General features: G+C 38.0%; 1 protein-coding gene across 1 annotated transcript in view; it reads right to left on the bottom strand.

The window, feature by feature from the left end:
- Positions 1–20,183, bottom strand: part of SAMD14 (sterile alpha motif domain containing 14) — a 785,691-nt gene that overhangs the window by 467,972 nt on the left and 297,536 nt on the right. The gene's annotated exons all lie outside the window — the stretch shown is intronic.

Here is a 20,183-nt window from a genome sequence, read left to right on the forward strand (position 1 = left end):
CTTCTTGTCCACAAGAATCTCAATATAAAGAAATGAGTGTGTGGGCTTATACCACTCATTTAACATCATAGCACACAAGAATAAAGCTATCAAACTGTTAATGAATTAATCTTGCAGTCCTAGGTTCAATTCCCTTGCTCTCTACTCATATACTCCAAGACTGAAAAAAATAATTTAGCCAGATAATGCTCCCAGATCACTTCTAGAAAGAAGCAATTGTATCTAGAGGACATGCAAATTAATAAACTCAGACCTGGTCCTACTACCTGTTTATGACTGGATATGGCATTAAAGAAAGTTATGTTACAGAATACGTTTGTTAGAAGTAACAGCTGAGCTGCTTACTCGAACGCTTGGGCCTTTATCTCAAGCAAAAACAGCCATGTTGTGTATACATGAACTGCGCATATTATAGTCTGCATGTTTCAAGTATATAGCAGCACAAACAAACTTTATTTCTGCTTATTTATACTACTTGACGTGGTACTGGATCCTTATTGTGGAAGTAAAGTGTCATTTTTGTGACAACATGAATGATGCTCTATCACATAAACAGCAATAAACAATCTTTCTTCTATGTGTGGGTACATTCACATAGAAGGTAAGCACACAAGGAAAATAACAGCACTGCTCAAAAGGCAAACAGTATGTAGTCAGCAATGATGGGAATCAAACCTACAGACCCACCAGTGAATGATTATATTCTCCTTGTATACTGCAGAATCCCTTTCCTCTTTTCACAAAATGAACATCCCTTGCATTAAATTGACAGATTAACTAAATAGTGTCAGCAAACCCTGACCAAGTGTACAAACAGTGAATGCATTAAACCTTTAGTGGCTGATTGATTTTTATTCTCTTAAATTCCTGACCTACCCAACAAGCTATACCTTAATTATCTTCAAGCCTGACTCCTGGCTGAATAAATGCTTTCATGCACAATGCCATCCCCCAATGCATTAGCGACAGAGTGCCATAAAGCTTTAACTATCAAACTCACTTTTAAACATACTACACATGCAAATGCATCCCAGAATGAGCACGCACATTCTCATTACCACATCCATTAATGTCCATAAAATTCATGGCACAGGAACAGAGGCTCTAGATTCATTTAAAACAATCTTTATCAGTAGTACTAGTGCCAGAATAAAGAAAGACTGTTAGCAGAGAGTGATATGAAGGCTGGCCAAGCTTTCCATTGTCCACCCTCTTAGCACCATGGTCAAGTAAATTATAATTAAAAACCATTAGCAGAGAAAAAATGAAAGGCAAACTCAACAGCTAAATTACAGTGACTTGCCTGAATGATACAGCTGTGCATCCTCTCTGCATCAGCACCACTGATAATTCCTTGAACTAGTGCATTTCAATACCTGTCATCAGCGACATATATGCCCTCGTACACCCACTTCACTTCTGCTTTATGTTGTGTTAAGGAGCTCAGGGTTAAGCTAATAAATGAGTTAAACAGTCACAGGGATACATCAAGGCATGAGGTGAAGCAGAGTGTTGAATGCCTGTGGTACTAGATATGTGATATACCATATATCATACTTGCATTATCACTACAAGGCTTCTGCTCACCTAAGTTACACAGCATTTTAAAATGTACATGCTCTACTACTTAAAAAAAAAATTTGATTTTTAAAAGTCAGATTCCCCACACAAAGTCACTGCAGACTTAATTATCTCAGTCGCAGACTTGGGTTACATTATAATACTATCGCTAAAAAAATGTTTGTGGACAAGAAAAGTCCCCCACCTGATTTTTTACAGGTGTTATATGTAATCAACTTTTGCAAAACAAGAACTTATGCCATATCAGATGCTCTTCAGGAAAGGGTTAACTCTATATTTCAACCCCCCCCCCCCCTAACACACATGCAGACTTGAGGCTGAACTACTGATGCAGAATCAGGCCATAAATTATTAATCATCTCAAGCACCGCTAACACAGTTTGATCCTTGGGCTTTAGGAGTACCAATCTGCCTCTTTTATGCTATTACATTGTATCACTGAAATCAGTTGCACCATTGAAATGACCCTCTAATGTCATCACGTAACCATGCAGATGTAAGAACATGATTACTCAATCATCTAGAATAGGGAAGAGGTGGTTTCAGAAAAACAAAATGGCTCTTACTAATGACTCTATCAGTTCAGACTCTGGCCTCCTGAAAAGAATGACATATATTAGTAAAACAGATAAAGGAGGTAAAAGCGCAAGGAAGTGGGCTAACACAAACACCATCTTCATTCAATAGGGGATGTCACTATGCAAAGGGCTGATATAACTATCCACCTCTTAACATCAGTCTGTAATCATGGTCCCAGTCACTGTCTGTATCTCCTTCTGTCTTATGTGTATCGAATTCATCATCTGTTGCTGTTTTCTCTTTAATTTATTTCTCTTAGCTATGCATCTCTTCCCTTTTCACATCTTTCACTCATCTATTTTCATGTCAGTCCACCTTCTGCTGCCTTTCTATACCGTCATCTTCACCATCACTCACTTTCCGCCTCCCACTTTTACCATTTTTCTTTTACACTTCCCTTCTATGTCTCAGACAGATCCCCTGTGTCCCTCTGCTAAATATTCACTTCCAGTCTCCCCCATTCCTGCAACTCACTATCTGCCACCCCCACAAACAATGTAATAAATAAAGCTCCTTCGCCACATGCGCACACACACACACACACACACACACACAGACACACACACAGACACAAACACACACACACACACACACACACACACACACACACACACACACACAGACACACACACACACACACACACACACACACACACACACACAGACACACACACAGACACAAACACACACACAGACACAAACACACACACACACACACACACACACACACACACACACACACACACCTTTTAATAAATAAAGCTGCTTCAGAATTTGCTCTCGTACTGACAGCTGCCAGAGGCCTGTTCCCAAAACTAGGCTGATGACTGCCTCATAAATGATACAACACAGCCAGTGGGGATTTAATCCAGATTATAAAGAGGTGGCAGTTTTATCTTGTGATCTCCTGTCATTTACTGTAGTTGTTTGTTAAGCATTAATAATACTTTGGATTTTCCTATGCAAAATATGCACAGACCCCTGGAGTCACAGCCTAATCAAACATTATTCCAGCCTTGACATCACAGTGCTCTCTTCTTCTATCCCCCCCTGTCAAATATGTGCTAAAGGAGCCTTTTAACCAGGATGTTTCTTCCTGAGGTACGTGTTGTGATTGGTCTATAGCTCCCAGAAGGGTAGTGAAGTGTTTTTCTGGCTCATGTATATCAAATAAGTTATCTCTCTCTACAAATAAGTAGGGAAGTATCAATCTCTGCTGAAGAGATACAGACTTCTGTGCCTTTACAAACACCCCCAGAGCACTGCGATTTTCTGCCTTTACCAACAAAGGGCAGGGGGCTTTGCTTCTTTTGAATTGCTTCTCTTGAGCAAAATTTGAATGAAGCTGTATGTCATGGCTCACCGTAGCACGTATAAAAAACACAGGTCACATTTAAACTCCACTGAGGTATAAATCTTCATTTCACTCAGACCGCTACTCTGCATAAATTGCTTTCAAAGGATGATGAACAATTTTGCTTTGGCTGTTCAGCTGAACTTCTGCTAACTGTAATTAGATACCAGAGGAAACTCTTGGAGCCTACGACAGACCATCCTTCTTTATTTATATTTCTTGGCCACAAAACTGTGACTTAGAAATGTAAATTTATTCTGAGTTTGGCCTCTCTCTCTTTCTCTCCCTCTGGCTTTATGTTTGCTGGAAGAGAAAATGTAGGCAGTGTGGTAGGTTAGTGGATCTGTGAGCAACAGATTTATAAGTGAGCTCAGCAAATGCAGTATGAAGTTCTGCAAATGCAAAATCTGGAACACTTTTAGCTGTGTTTGAATTATAGTTATAAAAGTAGAACCAAATGTGTTTTCCATTAATTAATGTAATACTGATTCTAACTAAACCAGTGTTATTCAATTTCCAACACAATAATCTGCAATAGCTTTTATAACAGAAACACCAAAAGCAAACAAATATAATTAAATTACATAGAAAATGTTCAGCTTTTTGTTTTCTGAAGCTCATTTAACTGTTTTTGATAGTGTGCAACTGTTTTTATGGCCTTTTTCAAACACTTCAAAGTGAGAGAGGAACAAATGGTTGGAAGAGCAATGTTGAGAAGCAGCAGCCTTGAAACTGTATGAAAGGAAGACATAAAGACAAAACAGACCCTGATGCAGATTAATAGAAAACAGTAGGTCTAGGAAAGCAGGACAGAAATGACTTTTAATCTCGTTTCCTTTATTTGTTAACCAGGTAAACCCATCAGGTAAATGTATCACTGCCTGATTAAGTAACTTGATCAAAATCATGCTGCAGACAAATGGAGAGTGAGAGAACCAACCCCCAGATTGCAAAATAAAGTACTTTAATCCTCTGTCTTAAACTGTTAAGGACCTTTAGCTGAGGCGGGTGTGACAGATTTATAGGCATTTTCTAATGCTGTAGATACAAATGGAGCTAACATATGAAGCAGTAAAACAACATTCACTCATTTGAAGATTATTAAAATGGGGTGGGGGTTTCTTTAAATACAGAAGTGTAAAAAAATGGGCCTTGGAATATCTCCAATATGTGTTAACACTGTCCCCCGTCCTTCTAAAGCAAAAAAGTGTTAATGTAATCTACCTATTTTACTGCATTATATTTCTTTCATGGCACGAGACAATTAGCCTATCCCAGCATTTTAAAAATGGTAATGCAAGCTTCCCATGGGAGGCTCTGTACCATTTCAGATGAGACCCAAGTAAGTTTGAAAATGCTATTTTCTTTTTATGCAGGATCAGGCAAAAATCACTGAATATGTGTATTCTGACTGCAAAGCAATAGTAAATGACTAATGTAGTACTTTACATCACACTAGTGCATCCAATGTGAGGTCTTAAAACCACTATGTTGAACAGCGTTCCTTTAAAGAAATCACATTTCTGGAATGTTAAATCAAGACCCCCAAAGTAACACAAAATAAGTTTTTTTTTTGCATGGGGCAAGATCAGTAAATTAATGTTTTTTAGAGCACTTCACCCCCCCCCCAAAACACACACACACACATATATATTTAGAGAGAGAGAGAGAGAGAGATATCCCCTTCAGATGCTCAAAGTTTCAAAATGTCGAAGTTCAAAAAGTCGAGACCATAAGATCAAAGTTTTGAAACTTCGAGCGGTTTGAATGGAGATCGCCATACAGCGCAGAACAGGATATTTACCATTTTCCTCACTGTGGTGCGATCTCGGAGTTGATATATTTAATTAGCAGGGGGTGTGGGGGATGCAGGTGGACTTGCCCCCCTGCAAAAACATAAAAAAATTTGTTTTGCTTTTATTTTTTTTAATTAGGTTTTCGAAGTTTCAAAACTTCGATCTTATGGTCTCAGCCATTTGAAGTTTGAAGTTTTGAAACTTTGGGCTTCTGCAGTAGATATAGATATAGATATACTAAATCTTTGTTTATACAAACATAATGGAAAAGGTAAAACATTGTGTAGTTGACAGGTTGTCGCTGCATTGATAGATAACTTGACATCAGTTCAAAAATCTGATATTGCAGAGTGTTTTACTGTAATGTATTTTATTGTATGAGCCAGTGAAGCACTTTCAAAGGGCATTTGCACTTTCCTACACTGTAGTGCAAACACAGAGTTATACATCAGTATGTTATGGGAGGGTCAAAAGTACATTATCCAGTGCAGACTGAACAAATGTCTGCAGGAGACTTTCACTGACAAGAGTCTGACAACTTATCTAGTCTGCTCTTTAACCTGTAAAGTGCATTTAAGAAAATACTTCTCCTCATCCATGCCTTACCTGTCCCCTTTTGTCCATCTGTCCCAAGCCCTCTTGACTTCCTCTCCACTACCTCATTCTGGCAGTCCCTTCAAAAGTCCAATATATTTTGCATGAATACTTTTGGTGGCTTCAGAAATAGTTGGTCACTACATCCTCCTGCCTATAATGCTTCCCCATTTTTCTTATTATAGTGACTCATTTGCATCTATAAAACACGACCATCTGTACCTTATGTCCCACTTTTCTTCTGGTTTCCAGTCAGACATGACTAATCTACCTTGACAGTTTGGCCATGCTCTTTTCCTTCCATTTTACACACCTTTCTGGTGGATTTATTCTGCACTCTTTCCAGCTCCCTGATGTATGTCTTTCAGTAAGGTACCCAGAAATGCACGCAGAACTCCTTCTGTAGCTGACAGCATGCATGAGGATGCACAATGGTTTGCACATAATTTGCACTAACTCCTGCAGCAGAGTGTAGTTTGTGCATACTCATTGCACTAATGCCACATCTGCACTAAAAGTAGGTGTAGAAAGAGCCAAGGACCTGAGTATCAGATTTTACCTGGCGTTAGCACTTGTAGTTGCATTCCAGCTGTTTAGCTGAGAAACAGCATTAAGGTTAAGATTGCAGTGATCTGTCAGACACACAGAAGGATATTAAGGCCATCTGCAGCAGCAGAATCTAAGTCATGCATAATATGTTGCAGCTGGTTATCCAAGGTCTAAAGCAAATCAAGGTAACAACCACAAATCAAGCCAACATACTGGAAACTATTGGGAAGACCTTGCACAAGAAGTCAGAGAATTTTTATCTGCAGCATAACTTGCTGCTAAAACATGGTGCTGAAATTCAGGAACTGCAGTCTTCTATCTTGTATGGTCAACATAAGCTGGAGGATATGCAGAAGCAAGCCCGATGTGTTACAGGGCTGCAGGAATGTGTGGAAGGAGAGGACCCAGTTGGTTTTACTGGCAAAGTGTTACAAGTCTTTCAATTCAGCTGATCCTCCCATCATTGAGACAGGCTATGAAATCAATCCCAAATCACGTTAGGTCAATGGTGCCTGGTAATTCATTATAAAATGCCTGGATTTTAATGATCATGAGAGGATTTTAAAGACAGTTCATGAACCAGGCATGGAAGTCAAGATTGCATGCAGTTCTGTAACATAAATACTCTTTACCAGAGGAGAAAGACCTTTGTGTCATTGACTACAGACTGCAAGGAGGTGAGGCTGCAGGTACTGTATCACAAAAGACAAACTCTTCCAAGTGGAAAACATTCTTTAAATCAGGTTTTCAAGCAACTGTATGTTTATAATTTCTCTTTAATCCAGCATCCTTTTCTTTAAATACTCTCTCAGGAAATGTTTCCAGTCCAAAAGAATCAAACATAAATCAATCCCTAAATGTTCAAAAAAAAAATAAGGTTTCCCTAAGCCTACAATAAAGCCAAAGCATGCCTAAAGTCAAATCTGAATTCATAGGTTAACATACTTACTCTGCGTTGTGCTTTATGAAATGAATCTGGGTCTCCTGTAACCTTAAAAGCAGTTTTACATTGAAATGTTTTAATTATTTATTTAGATGTTTACCCTTAAAAACATTTATTTGACCTGATACACACACACACACACACACACACACACACACACACACACACACACACACACACACATTGTATCAATTCATAACCAATGTTTTTCTATTATGTCTAATTTGTTATAATTTAAACTGCAGATGTTTTATTTTATTTTTAAATATTGTAAAATTATTGTTCTTAAAATGTTTTCTAGTAATATAGGGCTTTTCTCCCCTGGACTCTGTTGAATATGGATTTCCACCCAATCTGACTTTCCTGGTAATCAAATGTCAATAAATAAATAAATAAATTATATATATATATATATATATATATATATATATATATATATATATATGGGTCTATTTCTTTTGTACAACGTGTTAGTACTTCGAAACCCACTTGGTCGAGACCAGTTGTTCGAAGTACCAAAACTTCAAAAACGAAGTACAGAGATCACAATACAGCATGGAATGGGGATATGGGGATATGTTGGTATATTTAAGTACAGGGGGGGGGTTTCAGTCAGCCACTCTGGTGACTGGGCTTCAGCGAAAGTGCACTTTCATTGAAATGCACTTTCCCTGAAGTGGGCATCTACTTTATTATATTTTCGAACAAAGTCGATATATTTTATATATATATATATATATATATATATATATATATATATATATAGGTATATATATATATATATATATATATATATATACGGATTTACCTCAAATTGTCAACTTACCAGATAATAAAATCCCATTTCTTAGACACCACTTTATTGAATCTTTGCTTCTTCGAACGTCCGTAAACAACCACTCAACCACCAGGACAGAACATCAAACAGAAAAATAAGTATCCCTCCAAGTGGGTGGCTTCGCCCCTACACCTCCCATAACTAAATATACTAACTGTGAGATCACACTACAGTGGGGAAAGGACAAGGTTCACCATGGTGGCTTAGTGGTTGTATACCCTAGGTGAATTGCCAATGTTCCAGGAGTTCGAAGAAGTGAAGATTCAATAAACTGGCGTCAATGAAATGGGATTCAATTATCTGGTACTTTGACAATTTGATATATATATATATATATATATATATATATATATATATATATATATATATATATATATATTTAACTATTACATTTTTCTAACCAAAACTTGAATACCAGCATGTATGAGGGGCAGAGTATTAGAAATGATGTGATTAAGCAGCTCTATTTGCATAGAAGGATAAAGCCCTGACATTGGCTCAGTTGACCTGGGTTCAATTAGTGGCATGGAGGAGTGGCTGTGCATGTCCCAGATTGGAGGGAGTTCATTGCCGAAGCTCCCTTAGCGGAGGTGTGGTTCAAAGAGAGGAGTTGCCCTCAAATGTAAATGCAATGAGTGTATAGGGAAGGAAAGTGGGTAGGATAAATAAAGAATCCCCTCAGGAGGGAAGCGGGGATGCCATATCCCCCAAATGCCCTTAGGATCCTCAACTGGCCCAGGCAATACCAGAGAAAGTCGGGAGTGAGAGGTAGTAGACAAGCTGGTAGACCCTGCATGGATGTGGGGAACTGGGGTTCATGCTGGTAATATGAAGTCCCATGGGGAAACCAAAAAGAAATGAGATGTGATTAAAAATATGCCTGATTGTTAACACAATCAGAATCTCATGTCTTTATTTTTTCTTTTAAATAAACTCCTTGTAAGTCCCTTTTTTGTCTGTTTTCACTCCCTCCCCCATTTCTCCTTTGATTTTACACCATAGGCTTGAGATGCAAAAAGGAAGCCCATTGTTCCTATGCTCAACAATGTACCCCCCCCCCCCCCACAGGGACAGAGGAACCTTAGCTGCATGTTGCAGACTGGTGATGAGAGCCAGGAAACTATTAGGCTTCATAAGCCATTGTATTAGTGACCAGGGCGATTTTTTTCATTATACCCTATATCCCCAAAACATGAAAGTTGTGATGCATGTAATGCACACAATGTGTAAAGTACATATTACTACACGTTGACATTCTGCATGCTTGTGCATTAATACCTTTTTATACTGATCTGATGCTTGGTCCCTGCTTTTCACTAGAGGATGCTTCTGCAGAAGTAAATGTCCCTTACCCTCATCAAGGAAAGAGCTCTGGCCACTGCAAATTATCTATCCTTCTCATTGCTGATCATTTGGCCACTGCAGGCTTGATCGTTGCTACTTCACCAGTGAGCTGTACCAAAAGAACAATCTTACATTTCCCCTGTGTGTTTCTGATTTCTGTTTCTTTTTTTGCTCACACTACTTCATATCATTGCAATTGGCTGCCATTCTTTCTGTGAAGTAATAACTCCTCATATCTCCCCTGACCCACCTACCTTGTATCTTTGTATTATGCCTGTGTCCTGTTATTGTCATCCATCTTTTTTTCTGAAATATGGTAGCTACTTTGACTAATATCTCAATGGTAGTTTAAAGTTTTCCATGATGTTCCTTCTCTTGCTTCCTGTCTCAGGAGTCTGCATACAAAATTTTACTATCCATTATACAAAATTCTTAACATGTATAAAACTATCCTTAAAGTATTATACCAAGCAGAAATAAGGATAGTCTTGATAGCTAAAACCATGCATGAATAAAGATAAGCACTTCTTGCAGCACATGCTGAGTTTGTCTTATTATCCTTCTGTCTGCCCTACATACCTGCTCAGTGCCTACAATGGGTCTACTTTATTTACGTGAAAGCCCAAAACCACGAATATATATGGATCGAACCATATGCATCGAAAGTGCAAGCCGTCAAAAACTGTAAAAGGAAATCTCCGTAGGTGGAGATTTCCGTTTACTTCAATGTAGTGCGATCTCGGAGTTGGTATATTTAAGTAGTGGGGGTTGTGGGGCCACAGGGGGGCTTGCCCCCCGCCTACATCTTTTTTTTTTTCTGTGTATTTTTTTCTTTATTAACTTTCAAACGTTTAAGAGTTCGATGCATATATGTCGATCTTTATGCATTCAAACTTTTGAACGTTCAAGTTAATAAAATAGACTCCCTACAACATCGGCATTTTATCCACAAATCTCAAGTCTGTATTTAGAAAAACAATGAAAGTCTGTTTTCCAAGTCTTCCCCATCTGTCCTATCGAATGTTAAAACATACCAAAACATTTCTTCTTTCCAGTTCCTGAACCATCATTAAATATTATTCAAAGAGAGGGCAACTCTTTCTCCCTTAATATTTTATAAAAATAGGAAAATATATCTGTGGCTTGAGTAAGGGCATGAGAAATTTACCATCACAGTTGCCTCCTGACTAACCAGCTTTAATTTTGATACTAAAAGTGATTTTCTAAAGCTTTTGCTCCCTTCTAGATATTTGGTGGGAAATCATGCTTCAGCCTTGCTGAGGACCATAGTCTGGTTATGAAGGCCCAGTGCAAGTGACCAAAGTAGAGTTCCCTCTCCCCTGCTGTAAGTAAAATATGAATTACCCACAATCCCTCTGAAAAAGTCACTGAAGTAGTACATAGCAGTTATGCCATACAGACAGCATACCTAAAACTGGCCTAGGCTTTTGACATTACTCACCATGCAGGTATTACTGACAAACTTATAAATCTGAATATAAATTCACATGCTGTGTAGTAGATAGCTAACTGCTTGTCTGACAGAACTCATGGCTAGAGTTGTAGATGCCACTTCTGAAAGTAGAAAAAAGTTATTACTTGTGTACCTCAGGGCTCAGTGCTGGGCCTTCTCCTAGTTGGCATCTCTTTCTCTGATCCTTAAGCCACAAATCTTGACATATGGCTATCTAAGTTTGGTGCTGAATGTAACTTTGATGTTGTTATTCAATCTTGCACTGAGTCACAATTGCTGAAATATGGATTAAATTGTCTTAATAAGAGGTACAAGAAAATAGCCTCAAAGAAAGAGATAACTGGGAACAAATATTTTGGGAGTGTAATGAGTTGGGATATTTAAAAAATTCCCTGCAGAGTATGCTGTTAGAAATATTGGGTGAGCAACTAAGGAATTTTTTTGAGCTGGGACACAGAATCTGCAAGGCCTTATTAAGTTTAATTCTTTTAGCTGCCAAAAATTACTGGACAATGGAAATCAAAGACTAAACCAACTGCATGTTGAAGTATTGAATATTATAAAAGAGATAAATAGGCTAGAAGTGGGATCATTAGAAAAGGGAAGGAGCAGAGTACATAGAAATAAATGGAAATTGTGGGAACGATATATGCAGAAAAATGTTCAGGAGTAGAAGAGTGAGGTTTAAAGAAGGCAAGAATTCAGCAATTTATGTAACATTGAATTGATGATAGTTAAAAAGAAAGAAAAGATATATGATGCATACTGTATGTGAATGGAAAAAAATAATTGTTAATATGGTTTGTTTTCTTTTCTGTTAATGTATGTTTGCCTATGTCTTAAGTGATAATTGAATAACAATGTCTAAGAAGAGAAAACAGCCTCAAAAGTAAATGTGAAAAAATATACCGTAGCTCATTTTGATAAACAAAGCAGTTACACATCAAACCACATGGGTGACACCCCCCCATCAGACATTGTCATAAGGGATCTAGACTATGCTAATAATTTCTTATTTTTTGACCATCATGTCTCCATATGCCTCCTCAATAGTTTACAAATCCTTCTACCTCTAGTTTTCAAAATGTGTCTCATTTAATGCAAAGAGTCTTAATTTCCCTTACTTATCTCTTATTGACCCAATATTGAACATTATTGCACCTAATGTCCTTTTTGTCACATATTTCTTGAGACATACCACTCAACTTGACAGACTTCAGATTTTCCTAACTGAAAAGATTAGTGTTTTTTTACCCTAAGTTAATCAGACAGGTGGCCCTATTTAGCTCAGTCTCTTATAGCAGAAATAAGGATACTTAGCTCAGTCTCTTATAGCCCCGTTTGTGTTGATTTTTAGCAAGCTTTTTAACCCAGGTTATTTGCTTTCAGAACAAATAGTTAGACATTCAGTTAAAGTACTTAACTCTTCATCAAAAGATAAGTAATGCATGTTGGCATTGTAGACACATATCTCAACATATCCCCCACCCCTGGAGCAAACATCCACTATGTGTCAAACAGAGGGGAACCCTTGACTCTTTCAAGATAAAACAAAATAATTGGATGAGCAGACTAGGATTCTTCCCCAGTCTATCTTTTGTTGCCCTCCTGGAGCTGGAGTCTGGACAGAGCCTTTGAATATGGCTGAGTGGCTTGGTTGGTAACAATCTGTTGAATGATTGACTAATACTTAACCTATGAACCTTGCCACAGGTTACTACTATTATACAATACCATCCTTTTGAAAAAAGCATCTTACCTTTTAAAAAAACGCCATTTTATGCCAAAGAAAATGTCTCATCCATATATATATATATATATATATATATATATATATATATATATATATATATATATATACATATATATTAAGACGTATTCTGCTCACACCTTCCTAAATGTGACCAGTCAGTCTCAGTATATTAATGAAATCTACTTGCTTCCACAGTAAGCTAGACATCATGAAACATTTTTTTTAACAATTTATTATAAGTTATGGCAAGTATGTATTTAAATTAAATTAATATTAATACTATTATATTAATATTTTATATATATATATATATATATATATATATATATATATATATATATATATATATATATGTGTGTGTGTGTGTGTGTATTTTCAGTGGAAACTGGTTTGAAAGAAAATAAAATAATGCAGTGGCTTTGCCACCAAGAAGCAGCTTAGTTTGCCTTGTTCTGCGTATAAGTGGAGTCATTGGCCTTTACGTGGAGTACCACATTTTACTCATACATGGACTACAATGCACTTCAATGGCAGGTAAAACTTTTTGACTTTCCCCTCTGCATAATGAATATCAATCACCACAAACATTTTGTAGTTCAAGGATCTGAAGCACAAACTTCATAAGAGTAAAGCTTTATGATTAGGGGAATATATATTAGTTGTGAAATTGTGAAACCCTGCCAGGTTTACATCTAGGTTTCTCTTATGCCAAAGCGTATGTTAAGACATAAGACCAGGCTTTCTTTATCAGCTCTCCGCACTCCATCCTGACCCACCAAACTTGTATAAACCGCTCTTTCCTCTCCTTGACTGCATTTGAAAAAGAACACTTATGTTTCATCCTTCTTTATGTCATATACCTCTGTAACTTTAAAAAATGCCGCCATTTATCCAATACCTTAGTTGTGTAGGCTTTCACTATTAATAAATGGTGCTGCTTTTGCACTTTATGCACTCCCAGACTTTTGTCAACTACTTTTCCTGTACCCCTAACAAAGAATGCAAAGTTTACCCTTACATTGTATGAGCTGATATGTTGCTGCCTTCCTGTACAACCGCCTCCATTTTCACTTTAAATCCAGCCACTGCATTTCACCCGCTGAACACTGTGGCCTTGTAGACTCATATTTTACTTATGGTGGGGAGTGCATTTTAGTTCTGAGGGCATACCTCGAGTAACCAAACCAGAGCCCCATTGCAAATCTTCTTCTTCTTCTTCTTTCGGCTTTTCCCGGTTAGGGGTCGCCACACTGGATCACCTGTCCGCTCATGATTGTCAGTGGAGTTTTACGGTGTCGAGTTGCCAGCCCAGCGCCCAACCTTACACAGAAGGCACACACATGTACACACCTAGAGCCAATTTTAGAGTATCCAATCCACCTACAGCATGTCTTTGGGATGTGGGAGGAAACCGGAGCACCCGGAGGAAACCCACGCGGCCACAGGGAGGACATACAGACTCCACACAGAAGTTACCCCAACCGAGGATCTAACCAGAGAACCTCTTGCTGTGAGGTGACAATGCTAACTGCTGGACCACTGCGGCCACCCTCAGAAGCCCCATTGCAAATAAATATATGAATTACCTACATCCCTGCCAGGTTTGCATCCAGGTTTCTGTTATTCTACTCACCCAGCTTGACATAGTCTAGGCCCATCCCCCATCCCTGTTCCCTCCATGTCCTGCACAGTCCAACATGGCTCCCTATTAGAAGTACGAGACATGATATTGCAAGTTCTAACACTTAAAAATTAAAAATTACACTATGATTTCTACAAAACAGCAGATTCTGCCACTCACTGTCATATCTTTCAAGTGTTTCTGCAGATGGCCTTTCCCCCTGTGCCTGCCCAATTTGTGGGGACAGCCCTAATATCCATTATACTTATACATATGCATATTTCAAGATTTCTGAACCTCAGAGAAATGGGAATACTCTGAGATACTGCAATTTCACAATTAATATATATTTCCCTAATAGGTTCATAGGTTCATATTTTCATAGATGTTTACTAGGTTAATGACCACAAGGGTCTTTTTAAGCCTAACCATGTATCACATATCTCTGACAAGTTCTGATACCCTTGATAATTGTAAGCATGGGTCTGGGAGATGAACCATTTGCAGGTTACTTGTTTGTATTACAGACATAGGTGCCAAACCAGGGATGAATTTCCAGTTTCCCATCCAAATGTCCAAGTTGCAATTGAATTGGGTTAAGGAGGAACTCTGCTTCACATGGAGGGGGAGCTTGTTCCAAATCATAAAGCTTTGCTGTTATGAAGCTTGTGCTTCAGATCCTTGAACTTTTGATGGGCGCCCGCAAGATATATGCACAGCAAAATATAAACTGGAAGGACAAGAAGATATGCCTGCAACTCCATCCACTGATAACTCTGAGGACCTAAACATCAATACAGAAATGCCAGCCCCTCTGAACACCATATGTCTCTCAACTAGCTCTGTTGAAAGCTGACTGCAAAGTAATCCATCAGCCTAGTGTCTTTGAAAGACCCCATTAGAAACTACCCATCTAACCATACCTTATCATTTCTTCACACCCTACCACCTGATGAACAAAATTCCAATCGTAAGCACCACTATGTCATTATTTTAAAATGAATTTGTTAACCAGGTAAATTCATTAGAAGACAGTGCCTCTTTACAAGTGTAACCCAGGAACACCATCTGGTTAACAAACTTGCTCAGAGCAACTCAGAGTTATGCAGCTAGGGAAACAAACCTGTGACTACAGAATGCATTTCATTAGCAACTCATAGAATGATCCTTTGAGAAAAGCTGATAGGTATGAATATTAACTGCTCCCCCTACCATCTGACCAGTGTACCCAGAAATAAAATTGTAGTACTATCCCTATAACTATAAAAATACCTGCAAAGCTTTGTTTGTACAAACAGCACAGTAATCAAGGGACAGACTCTTATACCTCTAAGGACAATCCCCCAAAGACAACTCACCATTCCTCAAGTCATATGTCACATTCATACTAGTCAAAAAGTGCTCTTATATCAAGCAAATATCTAGCACCTTCTTAGGCAATATCCCAAGAATCACATGCGTCCACAAATCATTGATGTTAGTAGTAGCAATGGTTAACCATCAGCCTTAAATCTTACAGGGCCGTATCAATCATTACCGTACTAGATTTCCCCAGGGTCATAGAATATATAGTCATACTTGCATTACTTTCACTCCATCTATGTTCAGCATCTCAACCTTCATTCTTTCTCCACCATTCTACACACCCATCCCTTAATAAACTGAATAATAGTCATAAAACACCTGTGTCCCCCAAGAACAATTTAGCTGACAAGTGATGGGGCTTTCCTCACTTAGGTTTACTCTGGCTACCCTTTAACCATGCTCCATCACTTCAGAGGTTGCTAACACTATCACTGTGACACAGTACTCCACATCTGCTTGCCCCACTATGACCCAACACTCCTTCCATCTCAACTTCTGATTACTGAGCTAACTCCTTTGTGCCTCCTTCTATGAATTTCTGCTTTCTACTTCCCTCAAAGGGTCCTATCCAACTGGTTCCTTGTGAACTTTATCACAACTTCTGTCAGGAAAATTGTCAGAAACAACCTCTCACAACACAAAACTGACATTCTGTACTCTACAGGCAGAAGTCTGTGGGCTCATCTAAATGACCATATCTCTCTACAAGCCTGGCTTATAAATTATATAATCAGAGGCACTTAATAGCTACACTGATTTGCCCTGTTCTAGTTGACCATAGTAGAAAATTAACTCCCAGTGCTACAGAAATAGAAAGGTTATGGAAAATGCAAAATAGCTTCATCATAGACAAATAACAATACATCACTCTCACTCCCAGATCAATATCCTACACAGTTCCTGAAATTATAATTATTGAGTTTAACAATATGGCTTTGCATAAAAGTAGCATGTTAAAACACATCAGAATTGTTAAACTATTTATAGCTAACGCAAAGTATTTATTTTAATATCTTTAATATTCCTGCACCTCTAAGTTTAAAATTTAATTGTGTATCACCATTGCAGGCTAACTGGACGAATAAAATCAGACAAACTAACTTTCTCTGCATTGCAATGAAATAAATAAATAACATTAAAAATCTTGCCATTCTTTTTCATAAAGGTTTGTGTAAAACATTAAAACATTCATAACAATAACCACTGGGCAGAGTTCTCCTGATGGTGAGGTCTAAAATAATATTTACACAAGAAAGTGATTGTTAATTACATAACGTTTTAGATTCCCCCACTAGCATAATAAATAACAAACATATGTAATATTGTTCATAGTTCATAGATTAGTACTAGACTAGCTGCCCTTACGAGCCATTTTAAACCTAGCCAATTATCCCTTGTAAGACTCAAACCCTGCACCTTGAGTTTGCAAGGCAAACACCTTAACCATTAGGCCACCCTCATTGTGAAATGTAATTGAGTACCACACTTTACAACATCTCAATGCTGCTATGTTATTTTCACAAATTGCATGAAATGACATTATTTTCAGAAAAAAATATATCTTGTTGGTTTTAACCTCAACTTTATTCATCTTCTACCGGTTATCCCCTAAAGCATAATACTCCATATTAGAAATTTAACAATTGATTTATATACCGTCTGTCCAGTAAGCTTTGTCTATATCTTTCATTTTTTAAGCCTGGCAATAATATTTATTGTGATAGCACAAAACCCCCAAGTTCCTACATCTCCTAGCTCTCATAATTTCACCATATAGTAATGAAGCTATAAGTTTGGTGCAGGGGGACAGCTAACCTCATTTAAAAAAGATGTCAGAATTTGCTGATTTAATATACAGCCAACAATAAATTTGTCTTCTAACCTTAACCATCATTTTCAAATCTAGATTACTTATCCTTTCCATAGGACTTTTATATGTAGATGAAAATCCAAACTTCTTACAAAAAGCTTATAAGAAAAATTTTCAAAGGTAGATATTTCAGAAGTACAAAATTGAATTAAATCAAAATATCTTAAAACGAGTATAATATGTAAGCTAAGGTAATATCTTGCATCCATGTTGAGTAATTAATTATCAGATACAGAAGGATCTCCTAAACTTCAAAGCAGCTCAGTGAAGTTGCCTGTTTCTCATCTTGCTGTTACCCTTATCAATGTGATATTTAGCTGATAATAGACTGAGGGTGCTTTTTTTTCAACAGGCTTGACAAATAGCCTAGTATGTGTGAAACTCAAATGGTATTCTAGAAACGAAATGATAAACTGCATAACTGCATTGGTACAAGGCATCCACAGCGCCATTTCACTGGTACTCGTTTGCTATTCTGTATGGAAAACTTTTCAGAACACATAATCCTCTTTGTTCAGCAATGAGATTAAAACATGCCTGCACAGTTCACAGTTTTGGAATCAAAAGGATGACCCATGGGAGGGTGTGAGGTTGCTAAGCTGCAAGTTGCTGTTAGTCATTGACTCCTGGTTTTGTATTCCATCATTGTTGGATCTGCTTAACCTCAATTAATCCTTGCAGCTAAACAGCTCTTTTCTTGCCTCAGATTCCTGATTTTATATGTGTTAACCATTACAAAAGAGTCTGCTGTATTGTCAAAATTCTACAGTAAAGCATGAGTTTAAGGGACAAATGTAACTCCAGGTCATTCCCACTCTGCCAGGATGGTCAAGTTGCAATGCATGCATTTAAAGAGATTTAGAGTTATGCATTATTAGCATAACTTTGAACATTTCAGATATGCACTTAAACCATCCTTCTCTGTGAATAAAGTGCAAACCACTCTATTAAACTTACAAAAGGCTAAGGCCATGCACAGAAACCAGCACAGAACTGTGCTGCACAGGCTTGTGTCAGCATCTGTGCACCAATTTTTCAAATTTCCTCTATAAGGAGTGTAACGGTGTGAGGTAATGCCAGCTTTGCCAGGAGAAGTAGGACAGTGGATGTATAACATATGCCAGCACAGCTAGTTGGAATTTTGTAAAGAATTATATGTCATTTGTATATCCAACTGATTTGTACAGATGCTTATGTTGAAAAAAAATTATTTGTAAAGCTGCTTGTGTTAAAATGTATCAACAGTGTATCCTGCTGGACAAACAAGAAATATATATGTATATCAGACTGTACTGTTGTACTCGTGGAAATGAATGCATTGTCTTAGAGGATACTGGAAGGGAAGAGGTTAAGCTCAGCTCCAGCTAGCTTTGAAAATAACCTGCAAACCTGTTTTTCATAATTTCAACTGTAAGTATTGTTGTATCTAAATTCATATTGCTTTTTAAGTAACAGTGCAATTGCTCAACATATTATTGTGTATTTAAGATGTGCTGTGCTTGGAAATGCATTGCTTATACTAGCTTTTTTTGTTAGTGAAATTGCTTAACTGTGCCATGTTTATTAGCTGCTCTCCCAAACTGTTAACCCACTGCTAACTGTATATTTGTATATATTATTTGCACTATAACTCTCTTATTATCTCTACTGCCTCTCCTGTTTCCCACTCTCTTCTACCGTCCTTTCCCTGTGTAACCTATGTATGTACTCATACAGACCTAATCATTCATCCCACTCCCTTCTGCCTCCTCCATGATTTCATCTATGTCCTCTTTCTTTTTTTAGGTACAAGCTCCCTGCTTACAGCCTAGCCATCTGCCCTTGCCACCTTTCTGGGGCTGTTAACACTGTGACCCAATAACCTGCTGCAAACTGTGAATTCTACTCTGAAACTCCCAAATCAACAACTGCTGGATAAGCCATTCTCCCCAAGCCCACATGCTTCATATACAGTGTATGTTCCTTTATACTTATAATCACTATTGTAATCCCCTAAGGGCCACCTCCACACCGCCAGAACTCGCTCTCTCCACCCAGTAACTATTCCTCTTCTCCTCTCCTCTGCTGACTTCTTACTCAACTAGCTTACCCTTACTTGTGCTCTCTTTCTGCAGCTACTTACCCAACCCAGTTATCCCTTAACACACTCTCTCCCTCCTACCTCTCTTCAACCTATTCCTTCTCTGTCTACATTTTAAGCTCCCATTACAACAGCTCCCTTCACGTACTGCTCTTCTGGAAGCCTTCTTTCCTTTTACTGTCCTCCCTTATCTGCACCCCCCCTGCTTTACTATACCTCACTGACCAAACTTCCCTTTCCCTACCCCCCTGCTCAGATCTCTTTCCTTGTTCCCACTGCTCTCATCCCTCTATTTCCACCAAACAGCTCACCTGTATATCCTATTCCCTTGGCAGCTTGCATTCACTGATAGTTTTTCTTAGATAAAAACTCCAGCTCCAACAGGGTGTATCCAACTCCATTCCTATACCCTACCTCCATTCCCGCACACCCCTGCTTACTC

This window comes from Protopterus annectens, chromosome 13.part0 (assembly GCF_019279795.1).
Source record: "Protopterus annectens isolate FY-2018-M chromosome 13.part0, PAN1.0, whole genome shotgun sequence".
Classification (NCBI taxonomy): Eukaryota; Metazoa; Chordata; order Ceratodontiformes; family Protopteridae; genus Protopterus; species Protopterus annectens.